The sequence below is a fragment of the Sinohyriopsis cumingii genome, chromosome 11, assembly GCF_028554795.1.
Source record: "Sinohyriopsis cumingii isolate HCF-2022 chromosome 11, ASM2855479v2, whole genome shotgun sequence".
In the NCBI taxonomy this organism is placed as follows: domain Eukaryota; kingdom Metazoa; phylum Mollusca; class Bivalvia; order Unionida; family Unionidae; genus Sinohyriopsis; species Sinohyriopsis cumingii.
Genome location: NC_142971.1, coordinates 78743575 through 78756927, shown reverse-complemented (window position 1 = coordinate 78756927; position 13353 = coordinate 78743575). Strand labels below are relative to the sequence as shown.

General features: G+C 35.1%; 1 protein-coding gene and 1 pseudogene across 3 annotated transcripts in view; one reads left to right on the top strand and one right to left on the bottom strand.

Moving 5' to 3' along the window:
* Window positions 1–13353, bottom strand: part of LOC149788803 (enoyl-CoA hydratase domain-containing protein 3, mitochondrial-like) — a 433692-nt gene that overhangs the window by 286315 nt on the left and 134024 nt on the right. The window lies entirely within an intron of this gene.
* The window catches only part of LOC149788805 (uncharacterized), a 105991-nt pseudogene that overhangs the window by 10998 nt on the left and 81640 nt on the right, over window positions 1–13353 (top strand). The window contains exons 3-4 of the transcript XR_016424252.1: window positions 1282–1397; window positions 4895–5042. The product of XR_016424252.1 is annotated as an uncharacterized LOC149788805 (transcript). The remainder of the gene's footprint in view (window positions 1–1281; window positions 1398–4894; window positions 5043–13353) is intronic.

The window sequence follows — 13353 nt, the reverse complement described above, 5'->3', positions numbered from 1 at the left end:
TACAAAGGGAAAATGAAGGGGAAAAAAATCGGTATTGCGAATAAAATCCAAAATAATCCAAGAATTACAGCAACAAGTCCTAGTAATTTAAAGTCCTGAATTAAATTCAGGAAAAGGCCAGAAACAAATCCCACAACTGAAGTCGATGAGGTGTCTGAGGTACCTATTTAAGTGCTGATGTGTAAACAGTCGTTTGTTCAATCACAGATATATAATTACATGTTTGAATATACTATTAACAGTGAATGTCCGTATCTGTATAAATCAGCATTTTAGTTTCTCTTGTATATAAATCACTTGTATCATGTAGGATGTTCTGGCATGAGTAATTGTAGGTAGTTTATTAAAGATATGGCATTCCTTCCCACTTTGATTTTAATTGTCCTGCTCTAATTCTCCATTTTTGTACACTTTCCTGCCTTGAAATTTTTCATGCAGTTTATTTAAGTTCTCTTGCATTCCCTTTTATTGGAGTAGCAGGGAATACAAACGGACTAGAGCAGTTTCTTTAAGTCAGCATTTCACATTGACACTTGTATAAGCCCAGTAATAATCTACTATTGACTTTCAATCAGTTCTATGTATTTTTGTCCAGCTGTTCTTGTAGTAATGCCATATTAGGTCCTACATTACTGAGTGATAACTATTTTAGCCACACATTGTCCACTCATTCCATTCAAGTCCACACTGTTCTTTAAACTTTGCATCCCATCGCAAGAACTCAAATTGGCATGGAATCATATTTGCATGTTTATGGAAGGCTAAACTCCGCATGCCGGCATTGTAGCGAACATGAACTATGTGATATAAAGCAAAATTACATCAGTCTCAAGAAAGCTGAATGTTAGGTTCTCACTTCATCAATAATGAATATTTGGATATTTAATTGCATTGAAATTAATGTATGTCGTTCATAAATTAATTTATATTACATGGAGGAAAATAAAAATACCACACCTAAGGTATATCATTTAGTTATCTCCCTTACACCAGACATAACAGTACAAGAAATAAAAACTCGCATTTTCAGTAATTGGTTATACAAATAAAGAGATTTGTGAAGTATTAAATTAGTCCATTTTCTTTATGCAAATTAACTAGAAGTAATTTACTAATTTCTTCCAATAAAGTTTGCAAGTTTAATAAAATCTGATAAAGTATATTTTGTTTGGTTTAGGTTTATTCTGCCTCACTTAAGCCCATTATTGCGAATTTCTTATGTAGAAGATATATAAAATATATGTATATATATTATCTAAATTATTCACCCTTTTATATTAGATGCGAATGAACACCACTTCGCCTGAAATATGGGTACCTGTCAGGAATGTTATAGCACAATTGCCTTCGAAATGTCCTTGGACCTATGGAGCCTTGCCGCCACATATTTGTCCAAGGTAACGTCATCAAACTTTCACTTCTCATTTTTGTCGTTGCTGTTTCTGTCTCTTTTAATGCTTTTATCATAAGCTACCTCTTCCTTTTAGATACACACTTTCTTCCTATTTTAACTCCATTTGACTTGCTATCCTTATTGTTTATATTTGGCATTTTTCTGTATTTTATTCCCCGTATTTCACCCCAATCCAACATAACCACTTAGAAGCTGGGATCTGCTTCAGTTGGTGACTGACTGGCTTACTGCATCAATGCTATTTACAACACAAACTAGGGAAGCTTGCTATTTGTGTTAGATAGAGGATGGGTAGGTAGACCTTTTGTGCAAGGACTGGTGGTTAGTGACCTCGTGTATCTGCTGATAGTCTAAAGTGTTCAAGGCTTATACGTTATAATAAGATTGGATCACGTCCAACTGTCTCTGATGTGAACTTATGTATCTACCAAATAAATATAAGGCCATTTATTTTAGGTGAATTGTACTTTTTGAAGTAGGAGAGGTACATAATATTTGGTACATTGACGTTTGACCTAGTTATTGTATAATATGATATAATCTGATCTATCCCATATCACCCATGTGAAGTTCAGTAAGTGCTGATATGAAAAAAACACACAACTCATAGTTAAAACAATTCATTTTATTTCCAAAAAGTAATTTGGTAGTAAAGCACAAATATGAAAACATCAGCTGCAATAGTTCACAGACCATTACATGCACATTAATATAAATCACAGCCCGGTACCTCATGAAATTGTTTTTTGAAAGCGAGACTAAGTACACTTCTTACTTTTAGTGACCCAAATCAGTCTAACAACAAAGTGGTGGCAGGGCGCATTTTAGTAACCAGCTCAGTCTAATTACAAAATGATGCCAGTGTTTATGACCCATTGTGTCTAATAATGAAGATGTCGTCCATAAAAGTCAGTGATCACGTTTGTGACCCGTACAGTGTAATAAGAAATAAATTGTCCAATCAAATTGTAATATCCTTTATCACTAAACTTCCATGTTTACACAACACATATGATGACAGACTGACAGGTCAATGCCTGTTTCATGTCTGAATAAATAATTTCATGCACTTCAATAATGTATGCAATTATATAGCTGGATCCCAAGTCATAATCCAGGAACTATACCTCTCTACCCCTGAAGCATGCTCTATGTTGAATAGCCAGAATCCGTTCTTGTTTTCACGATATGCGATGTTCAATAGCCAGACCCCGTTCTTGTTTTCACGATATGCCATGTTGAATAGCCAGAACCCGTTCTTGTTTTCACGATATGTCATGTTGAATAGCCAGACCCCGTTCTTGTTGTCAATATATGCCATGTTGAATAGCCAGACCCCGTTCTTGTTGTCACGATATGTCATGTTGAATAAGCAGACACCGTTCATGTTGTCACGATATTCCATGTTGATAGCCAGACCCCGTTCTTGCTTTCACGAAATGCCATGTTGAATAGCCAGACCCCTTTCTTGTTTTCACGATATGCCATGTTGAATAGCCAGAACCCGTTCTTGTTTTCACGATATGCTATGTTGAATAGCCAGAACCCGTTCTTGTTTTCACGATATGCCATGTTGAATAGCCAGACCCCTTTCTTGTTTTCACGATATGCCATGTTGAATAGCCAGAACCCGTTCTTGTTTTCACGATATGCCATGTTGAATAGCCAGAACCCGTTCTTGTTTTCACGATATGTCATGTTGAAAAGCCAGAACCCGATATTGTTGTCACGATATGCCATGTTGAATAGCCAGACCCCGATATTGTTGTCACGATATGCCATGTTGAATAGCCAGACCCCGATATTGTTGTCACGATATGCCATGTTGAATAGCCAGACCCCGTTCTTGTTGTCACGATATGCCATGTTGAAAAGCCAGACCCCGATATTGTTGTCACGATATGCCATGTTGAATAGCCAGACCCCGATATTGTTGTCACGATATGCCATGTTGAATAGCCAGACCCCGTTCTTGTTGTCACGATATGCCATGTTGAAAAGCCAGACCCCGATATTGTTGTCACGATATGCCATGTTGAAAAGCCAGACCCCGATATTGTTGTCACGATATGCCATGTTGAAAAGCCAGACCCCGACAGCCGAAATGATCAAGAATAAGAAGGCATGTCATTGTTTTCTGCAAACGAATGGAAAACACGCGAACGCAAATTATTATTTTCCGAGTTAGAACTAGACAAGATATGTTTTCTGATGATAAAACAATAAGGAAACATGAGTAATGATTGTAATAAATGCTGGAGACAATGAGAGAACATTTAAACTAGATGAGAACGAGATTAGTAAAGGAAACTTCCATGAAACAACTCATTACAGGTTCACCAGATATTCATACGTGTTAATATTGTCATGAGTGTAATAATGTAAATATCCAAGGAAAATAAAATAGCACAGTTCAGACATCAAAGTTAAGGTTGCAAAACTATCAAATGGTACTCTATCAGATACAAAAGACATCACCATATATATATATATATATATATATATATATATATATATATATATATATATATATATATATATATATATATAAATGACCAGCACTAAAGTAAATGTGATAGCATCAAGCTGTAATTTGTCAGAGAAACAGGAACAATATCGCCATGATATATACATGTCGAAATGACCCATGCAAAATTAAGAGTGTAAGCAACATAATTATTTATTAGAATGATTTACTTTTTAACGACAATTCTCAGCACAAGATAGGCTGCACATGGCGGGCAGTTAATATGGTGGAGGAAAAAACATGGAAACCCCCTGTATAAACAACTGATCCAGGGAAGTTGCTGACCACTTTCTCTCATATCCACATTGGTCAAGAGATACTGAGATTCGATCCTACGTAGACAGAGACGAGATGTATGTGATCGGTCAAGGCGAGCTCGTTAGACCACTCAGCCAACTGACCCGGAATTGCTTATGCAAATGACTTACTTTTATGTTTAAGAGGATTAATTATTAGACTGTTTTACCTTTATGTTGAAGGGGATTTTTATTATAATGATTCACTGATATGTTTACGTGGATCGATTATTTCCACGATTTACTTGTATGTATTAGCGGATAAGTTATTATAATGGTTTACTTTTATATTATCAAGGACTGTTCATTACAATTATTTAATGTTATTTTCCCGGGTATTGCTTAATAAAATGAATGATTTATATGTTTCTCGGTAATCGTCATTACAATGATTAACGTCAGTGCTCACTATGACTGATTGTCAAATTGCACCGAGGACAGCAAGTCTATTTCCCACCTTGTTTGCAAAGCAATCATGCATGGCGTTTCAATTTGCACGTGCTTAAATAATAAAAACTTATCTCTGTATTGCTCAATAGTACATATTTATTTGATGCCTGAGATTGTCCTTTTTACAGATAATAGCTGATATCTCAACAGTTATTTCTAAGTTTAATAGTAGTTATGGGCTGAAAGGTAGTTCTCCGTTTTTTGCAGTCGAGTCTTAAAATTGGTAGTGTGTTAAGTTGACAATTCACTTCACCTAGATCCACAGGAAATTAAAACGACAAGATGGCCACATCAGGATCACAATATGCTGATTGCAGGTTGGTCAAGGATAGGACTCTGGAACTAGAAAGGGAAGGTATGTGATAGATCCATTGAATATAACAATGTTTACAAAGATAACATGATCCACCCTAATCGTTAGACACAGAAAAGTACCATTTAGAAGTGGCATTGCTATTTCGCCAGTTTCATGTCAATTGCAGCATTTTCTATTAATCTGCATCAATAACCGAATTTATTCCTTTTTCATACTGTATCAATCTTTTAATCAATTTTGATTTTGCTTTTTTAGTGCTAATATTTCATCTTGTTTCATTGTAATGATCTTGCTATCAAGGTTGACGTTCTTTTCAATGTGAATAATCGTGCTATCAGGGTTGAAAATGCTTGTTTCAATGTTAATCTTGATATCAGGATTGACTTTGCTTCTTTCAATTTTTACAATTTTGTATAGACGTTTTGATGCTACTTATTTCAGTGTTATCATCACTTAATGTACTATGTAGATCTAGAACAATGCATGATATATTTAGGGTTTAAAGTCAACAAATCAGCATTTTATTCTCCTGAATCTGATATTGGATCACATCTATCTTTGATCACAGTCTTACTGAGACTGTTCTTTTTTTATGTTACACTTGTGAAACATTTACATAACCTCCCTAAACAAATTGAATTTTTCACAATATCGTTATGAGTCATTCTTATAATGTGCATGACTTTTCAGTTTACGTTTCGCTCTTCTATATGCAAAATGAAAATTATTATTTGTGTCTTGCAACTAGAGTGTCTTTTTTAAAAACAATCACTGACCAATATCTGAAATCACTGACCATTATGGTTAGGAACATGATATGGATTTATCGGCCTTATGGTAGGGACATGGTATGGATTTATTGGCCATATGGGTAGGAACAAGGTATGGATTTATTGGCCTTATGGGTAGGGGCATGATATGGATTTAATTGGCCTTATGGGTAGGAACATGGCATGGATTTAATTGGCCTTATGGGTAGGAACATGGTAAGGATCTATTGGCCTTATGGGTAGGAACATGATATTGATTTATTGGCCGTATGGGTAGGAACATAGTATGGATTAATTGGCCTTATAGGTAGGAACATGGTATGGATTTATTGGCCTTATGGGTAGGAATATGGTATGTATTTATCGGCCATATGTGTAGGGACATAATATGCATTTATTGGCCTTGTGGATTGGGACATGGTATGGGTTTATTGTCCTTATGGGTCTGGACATAGTATGAATTTGTGTCGTTTTAGTTACAAATACGAGTGATTCGTAAATGTTCTTCTAGGGAATGAAGAAGTTCCACAACTTTTTCTTTAGAACGTTAAAGTTATCATGGAAGTCGAGTCTTTCTTTTAAAACACGTGTGGCTCAGGAATCGAGCGTAATTTAAGTAGAAAATATCTAGACAATTCTCGATGCATTTTTTTAAATTGGGTATACTCAAGGAACAGCTTTTTTCCTTTTTATTCTGGAATACAGATTACCCCACCACCTTCAATCACTTTATAGTTGATAGCCTCTTCTTGGGCAAGACACTTTACATCAATTATCTCCGCATTAAATAACTCCATCAGTCATTGTATATGGGATCAGGATTACCTGCCTGCACTTCCGCAACACACCCTCCCCATTCTCGGCCATTGACGATCCGAAACTTTCCCTGTTATCTACTCATCCTCTTGAAACATGATACCCAGTATGATAATCCTCTTAATCAGTGTAACAATTCATGATACAAGAACAAAAGAAGGACGAACAGATGGAAACGAAGATCAATCACAATATATATGCTGGTTTGTTCATAGGGAAGACATTTTACCCCAATTGTTGCAGTATTAAATAACCTTGCTGTGTTTGCTCTGCGTTAAAACACCAAATCAAACCAAACCAAATATCTCGCAAAGCATGCATATGGTTCTGAAAACAAAGTTCAATGACCTTTAATTTGTTACACAATATCGTGTTTTAGATGCAAACAGATATGATTGCAATGAAGAAGAAAGAGAAGCAGCACATTGCTTTTCGCACACATTGTTTTTAATTTCAAATAATGGTACACAAATCACGTCTTGGTCTCATAAATCATCCCTGAAACACTTTCCAGCTGTATAATGCTTAAAACGTCAGGTAGCCCAGGAAAGACACACACACACACACCCCAGAAATACAAAAAGGCTAAGATTAACAACAATATCAGCTATAAAAATAGCAGGAATAATCCTCATGATTACCGTAATCATCACAACAACAACAACATTATAAAAATAATATAATTAACGAACATCGTACACAACCATATTAGCAACGATAATGATGACAACAATTTGATGGCAATGATGTAGATACTATTTAAGCTGTGATGAATATTTTGATAGGTAATTTGATAATGATGACAATGACGATGATGATGATAACATTTTTAAACGTCCTTCTTAAATTATTTCAATACCCAACTCGTAAATCGAAAGTTCCAGTTATTTGTTCTTATTAAAGTTTAGAATCAAATCTATCAATAAACGGGTAGTGTACGTTACACTCGATAGGGGTTAGCCTTGGCCTGTAATTCCACTGAGCATACTTCTTGCAGTACAGCAGTACTATGAATTATGTACTAAAATGCCACTGGAGAAAATCACACATTCTGATAAATGCAGCACATATAATTTTGATAGGCCTTTGGTGCATACAGTGGTTATATTACAGAATGGTAAGATTGTTCAGAATTCGTGGATTCAGTCAGCAAGCAATGTAAACAAAATAGTCGATGGGCAGATGATTAAGAAATGTATATGTCCTGATACAAATGAAATAAAATTATTGGAGAAAATAATGTATGAAACTTTAGATTTAATATTGCATGGTTTTGTGTTATAACTGTTTTACTGAGTGAATGGGTTTAAAATCTCCGGAACACAGCAATGGGATTCGGAATATTTAAAAAGGAACAGTTCTGTTGTATTTATCTACTGCCAATAGCTTGTTCACACGTTGAACGTGTTACATTTAACTAATTTGTATGGCAGCACACAAAATGTTTTACGTAACAGTAATTTTCTTTTTTTATGCATCTACCACCACCCCTACAAAACCTGAAAACAAAGAACATAAGTGTTGATTTTTACGAAGGGACACTATAGTGTTCAAAATCATTCGGACATAAATAAATCAAGGGAAAAAAGAATGAATGCTTTACATATTTTCTTTGTTGTATACATTATATTGTTTTGTTTTGATACAGTTAATTCTCAAAATGATACGTTAGTGAAAACGTCAGTAATGCCTTTGCAAGGTTTAATTGTGCCCTGTAGGCCTATACATAAGGTATTGATTTACTTTATCGAAATACTGTTACACAGTCACCGTACAGACCACTGATACAAATAAAAAGAATCTTTTCAGTTTCATACATTAAGTTTCAGGATAATCAATTTGAGTGACAGATATGTGAAAGCATACATTAATAATAATGCCAACAATTGGGCAAGATGTTGGTGTCACGTATTCTAAACATGATATCCAAATTTCACTGACCTAAACTAATGTTGATGATCTTACTGTATCAGTCACTATTGTGTATTTCTGGAGATAAATACTAGATTAAATCTTTGCGACGTAAGTACGTCAACAGAAAGAACACCCCCACCCCCCACCCCCGGGCAATGAGGACAGTGATTTAGGAAAACATGTTGGTGAAAACCAACTTCCTTTGAAATAACCACATTAGTAGTATATAGAAATGGGGGTTCTTTACCACTTTATCATGATTACCGAACAACAGCTTGGTACCGTTGAGAGTCATTATTATTTAAGTGCAGGTGACAAAACTGGTCAATGGTGACCATCTAGATGAAATCCACGTGTAAAATCTGATATTGATCCAACGGGAGAAGCTTGTTATCTAAAAGATGATTGAGGATGCTCACTATCTTGTTATAGATTTCCACGCTGAAAATTTCCGCTTGTTTAGAGGGCCTTCACTGGTTATTATGTACTTTTGAGACAGTGACGTATGTACGGTGAAGTTGTTTGCATTTGAAACATACACAGTGGAGAGAATCTTGGCATACCTCTCTGATATTTTGATGCAATGTGAATTATATTTCTTAGGATATTGTACTTGTTGAAATTATACATGATCTAAGCACAATGCTAACTAAAATGGATACTCCCTTGTGTTAAAAAATCAGTCTGAATTAGTCTAAAGTACACTATACATAACAACTATTAAAACAGGGAAAATTAATTTTGCCAGACTAGACAATACAAGCTTCTGAAAGTGCAATGTTTCCCATAAGTAATTGTGGATTAACCATGACAGTATTTTTTTTTCTTCTTAAAAATAATCTAATTCAAATTTTTAAAACACGAGAATTGAGTCACCTGAACCTCAGATCTTATGAGTTTACTCAGTATATCTAAATTTCTGATCTAGCCTGGTTTTGCTAAGTATTTATCTTTCCCTGTTTTTGTTCATATTATGGAGAAAAAAAAAACATTATCATTAAAAATCATGTACACAATTCCTCAGTGTCACTGTATCAATATTGACAAACAGTTATCTCCCTTTTGTAGGCATAATAAGTACATGTACTTATAACAAGCATGTTTCATACTTACTGGAATGGAAGGATGGCGTTGATAAATGATAGCATGTTCAATGAACGTCTTTTATTGGATGGGGTGGGGGAGTGAGGAAAAACATTGTATTCACTAGTCCACGAATAATTAAAAGAGCGTAAGTAAATATTAAGCGTTTCACAAACATATCCCTTTATAAATGTTAGTATGTTAAAGTGTATTGGCCTTTAATTTGCTAAAAAGTATCATTTTTGGAGACTGACAAATATGATTGATATAATGAAGAAAAGAAATAGAACATTACTTTTCACGACGATCATAAAACATGTCTTCTGCTCATGAGACATCCCTCAAAACACTTTCCAACTGTATAATAAAAATATAGCTTAAGTTAACAAGAAAAGCCACCCCACCCCCAAACAAAGAAAAAAAAGAAAAAGAAAACACAGGAAGGATACGCTTAGTACCACCAACAACAACACTGGCTATAAAATCAACAGGAATAATCATCAACGTTACCGTAATTAACAAAACAATATTTACAGAATTAATAGAATCAACAAGTATCGTAGATGACCATTCTAACAACGATGATGATAACCTTTCAGTAGTTCTGCTTGGAACGGTTATGTTGATAAATAATTTGATGATGATGACGATGATGATATCGTTTATTTGAAACTTTCCAATACAATTATTTTGATACTTACTAGTAAATCTATAATTCCATTTATCTGCTCTTAATGAAGTTTCGAATTCAGCATTAGAATAAACAGTGCACGTTTCACTTGATAAACACATGACCTTGACCTTCGATTGTACTGAGTATACCCCTCAGAGTACAGCAGTACTGTAAATTTGGCAGTAAGATACCATTGAATATATCACGCCCTTTGATGAATGCAGCACACCCTTTGATATATGCAGCACACTCAATTTAGATCGCATTGGTTTATACGGTGGCTTTATTGCAGAAGGGTAAGCTTTTTCAAAATTCCGTGGTTGAATAAGTCAGGAATTCTTTTCTAACGGCGTTGGAACACGGCTCTGATGATGTTAAAAGGTTGAACGCCGCACACGTCACTGCATATTGATGACGTCACAATAAAGAACATATGAGCCGTGAACTAGACTGGTACTTTTGTCGTACTCTTACTTCTAGTACGAGCATTTGTCAAGTTTGACAAAATGATCACAGACACTGTATCTAATGTAAACAAAATGGACGATGTGCAAATGATTTCCGAATTTCTACGTCCTGAAAAAAATGCAATAAATATATTGCAGAAAATGATAAGTGAAACTTTATTGCTAATATTGCATCATTTTTTGTCTTCATCGTTTTACTAAGGAAATGTGTTAATAAACTTGGGTATGCAGCTCAGGAACACTTTATAGAAGAAATGGCATTCGGGATGAAGATCAAGTCGGTTCTGTTATATTTATATTTACGTAACAGTAATTTTATTTTATTCATTGTACCTACCACTGCCCCTACTCAATCTATAAACAATGAACATATCCTTTGTGTTTACAAAAGGATATGCATAATGTTGAAAATCATGTGGGCACAAATAGATCAAGGTGGGAAAAAAATGAATGGATGCTTTACACATTTTGTTCTTTTTGTATATATTGGGTTACCTTTAGACATTTCATTTACAACATGATATGGAAGTAAAAATGTTATAATTACCTTTTGCTAATTTTAACGGTGCTCTGTAAGCCTGTACCCGACGTATTGATTTGAAAATTGGTGAACAAAATTCTGTGAGTAGAATAAAGTCCAATACACAACAACTGAAAAAGTTATTTTTTAAAGAAAAATGTTTTTGCCTCTTGAAACCAGAAGCACAAAATTATTTTCCATTCAGCTTCATACATTAAGTGTCAGTATAGTTCTGCTGATTGATAAATACTGAAAAAAGACATTGATAATCCGGGCAATAGGGCAAAGTATGTCACTGTGACTTATTCTATGGACGATGATGTGTACTCCACTAGTTGCATCCATTCATCAAGTTTCCTTAATCTGCATTCTTCAGTGATCTAAAGTGTACACTTCTAACAGTGCAAGTTATTAAAAGTAATTTGCATGAATTATTGTGATGTTGATTTCAAGATGAAGGCTTACATATTTTATTTTATACCCTAATAGAGACATCATCTCCAAAGTGAAACTAAAAAAAGGGTAATTTTTAAATAATGAAAATTAGCAAAAAGTTGATCTTTGTTGTTGTTGTAGGGTTTAACGCCATTTTTCAGCACACGATAGGATATACATGGCGGCCAGTATTAATGGTGGAGGAAGAACCCGGGAAACCCCCGGAAAGAACCACCGACCCAAGAGAAGCTACTGGCAAGCTTTCTCACATACCCACATTGGCTGAATCGGAGACTCGAACCGACGCAGACAGAGGTGAGATGGCAATGATCCGTAACGGAGAGCGCTTTAGACCACTCGGCCACTAAGTGACTGACTTGTATTTATAGATGTCTCATACTGTGAACAGACATTTAAATACCTTAAAGAAGTACAACTAACACCAAAATAAAGACAAACCTGGCACCTGAAATGTAGACCCCAGTTATAGCACAGATGTATTACCTGGTAAGGTGGTGCATATTACAATGACTCAGCACTCTTTTCAAGCCTTGCAAAGTCACAATGGCATGAAAAGTCAATGGAATTTTAAGTTTTCAAAATGTAATCGTATAACAAAGTTTCCCACCAAAAGTCTTTTTATACATTCAAAGGCTTATGAACTGGGGGTTACTATTTCTTACTTGGGGTAAAGGAAAAAATATTTCTCTTAGTCAATGAACATGCATTTGACAAAGTGACTACATCTACCAGACAGCTGGATGCAGATATATATATCTGTACAGTACTCTCACATTGCACCAACATGTCATGAACATATGCAAGGCTACATATCTTGAGATGAGATGCATCAGCTCAGTTCGCAAATATCTTTCAGTTGATGCCACTTAAACACTTGTGTGTTCATTAGTACTTTCAAGACTAGATTATTGTAACTCAAGTCTGTCTGGTTCATCTCAATATCTGCTCCAGAAACTTCAAAAAGCTCAAAACACAGCTGCTCGGATCATAGTTAGAGTACCAAGATCAGAGCACACCTCCCCGCTGCTACGTACCCTACACTGGCTATCCATTCGATCCAGAATCAAACACAAAATTTGTTCTCTGTGCTACGTTTCACTGTTGGACTCTAGTCCAACATACCTATCCGTCCTTACCCATGTGTACACACCAGCAAGATACTTACGCTGCTCTTCTGACAATCGTATACTCATTATTCCCACTATCAAAACAAAGTCATATAGACAGCGTTCTTTTGCATACCAGGGCCCAGCCACATAGAATGAATTGCCCACTGAACTTAGACACAAAGACACAGTGATCACATTCAAGAAGGCTCTCAAAACTCACTTATTTCGACTGCAAGAACAAACTTAAAGACCTAATGTTTCCTACCTTAAATATTCTCAGCATGTTTTTTAATGTTTTCTCATTTCATGATGTTTGTTTTTGTAATGATATCATTATGATTTTTATCTTATAGGTGTTGTCTAATGTTGTAAAGCGCTTAGAGCTTCTAAAGATTAGGCGCTATACAAAGTCCTCATTATATATATATATATATATATATATATATATATATATATATATATATATGTGTGTGTGTGTGTGTGTGTGAGAGTTTTAAAAGAGCCAAACCATAACAAGGGATGCTTTGGAATACATGTATCAA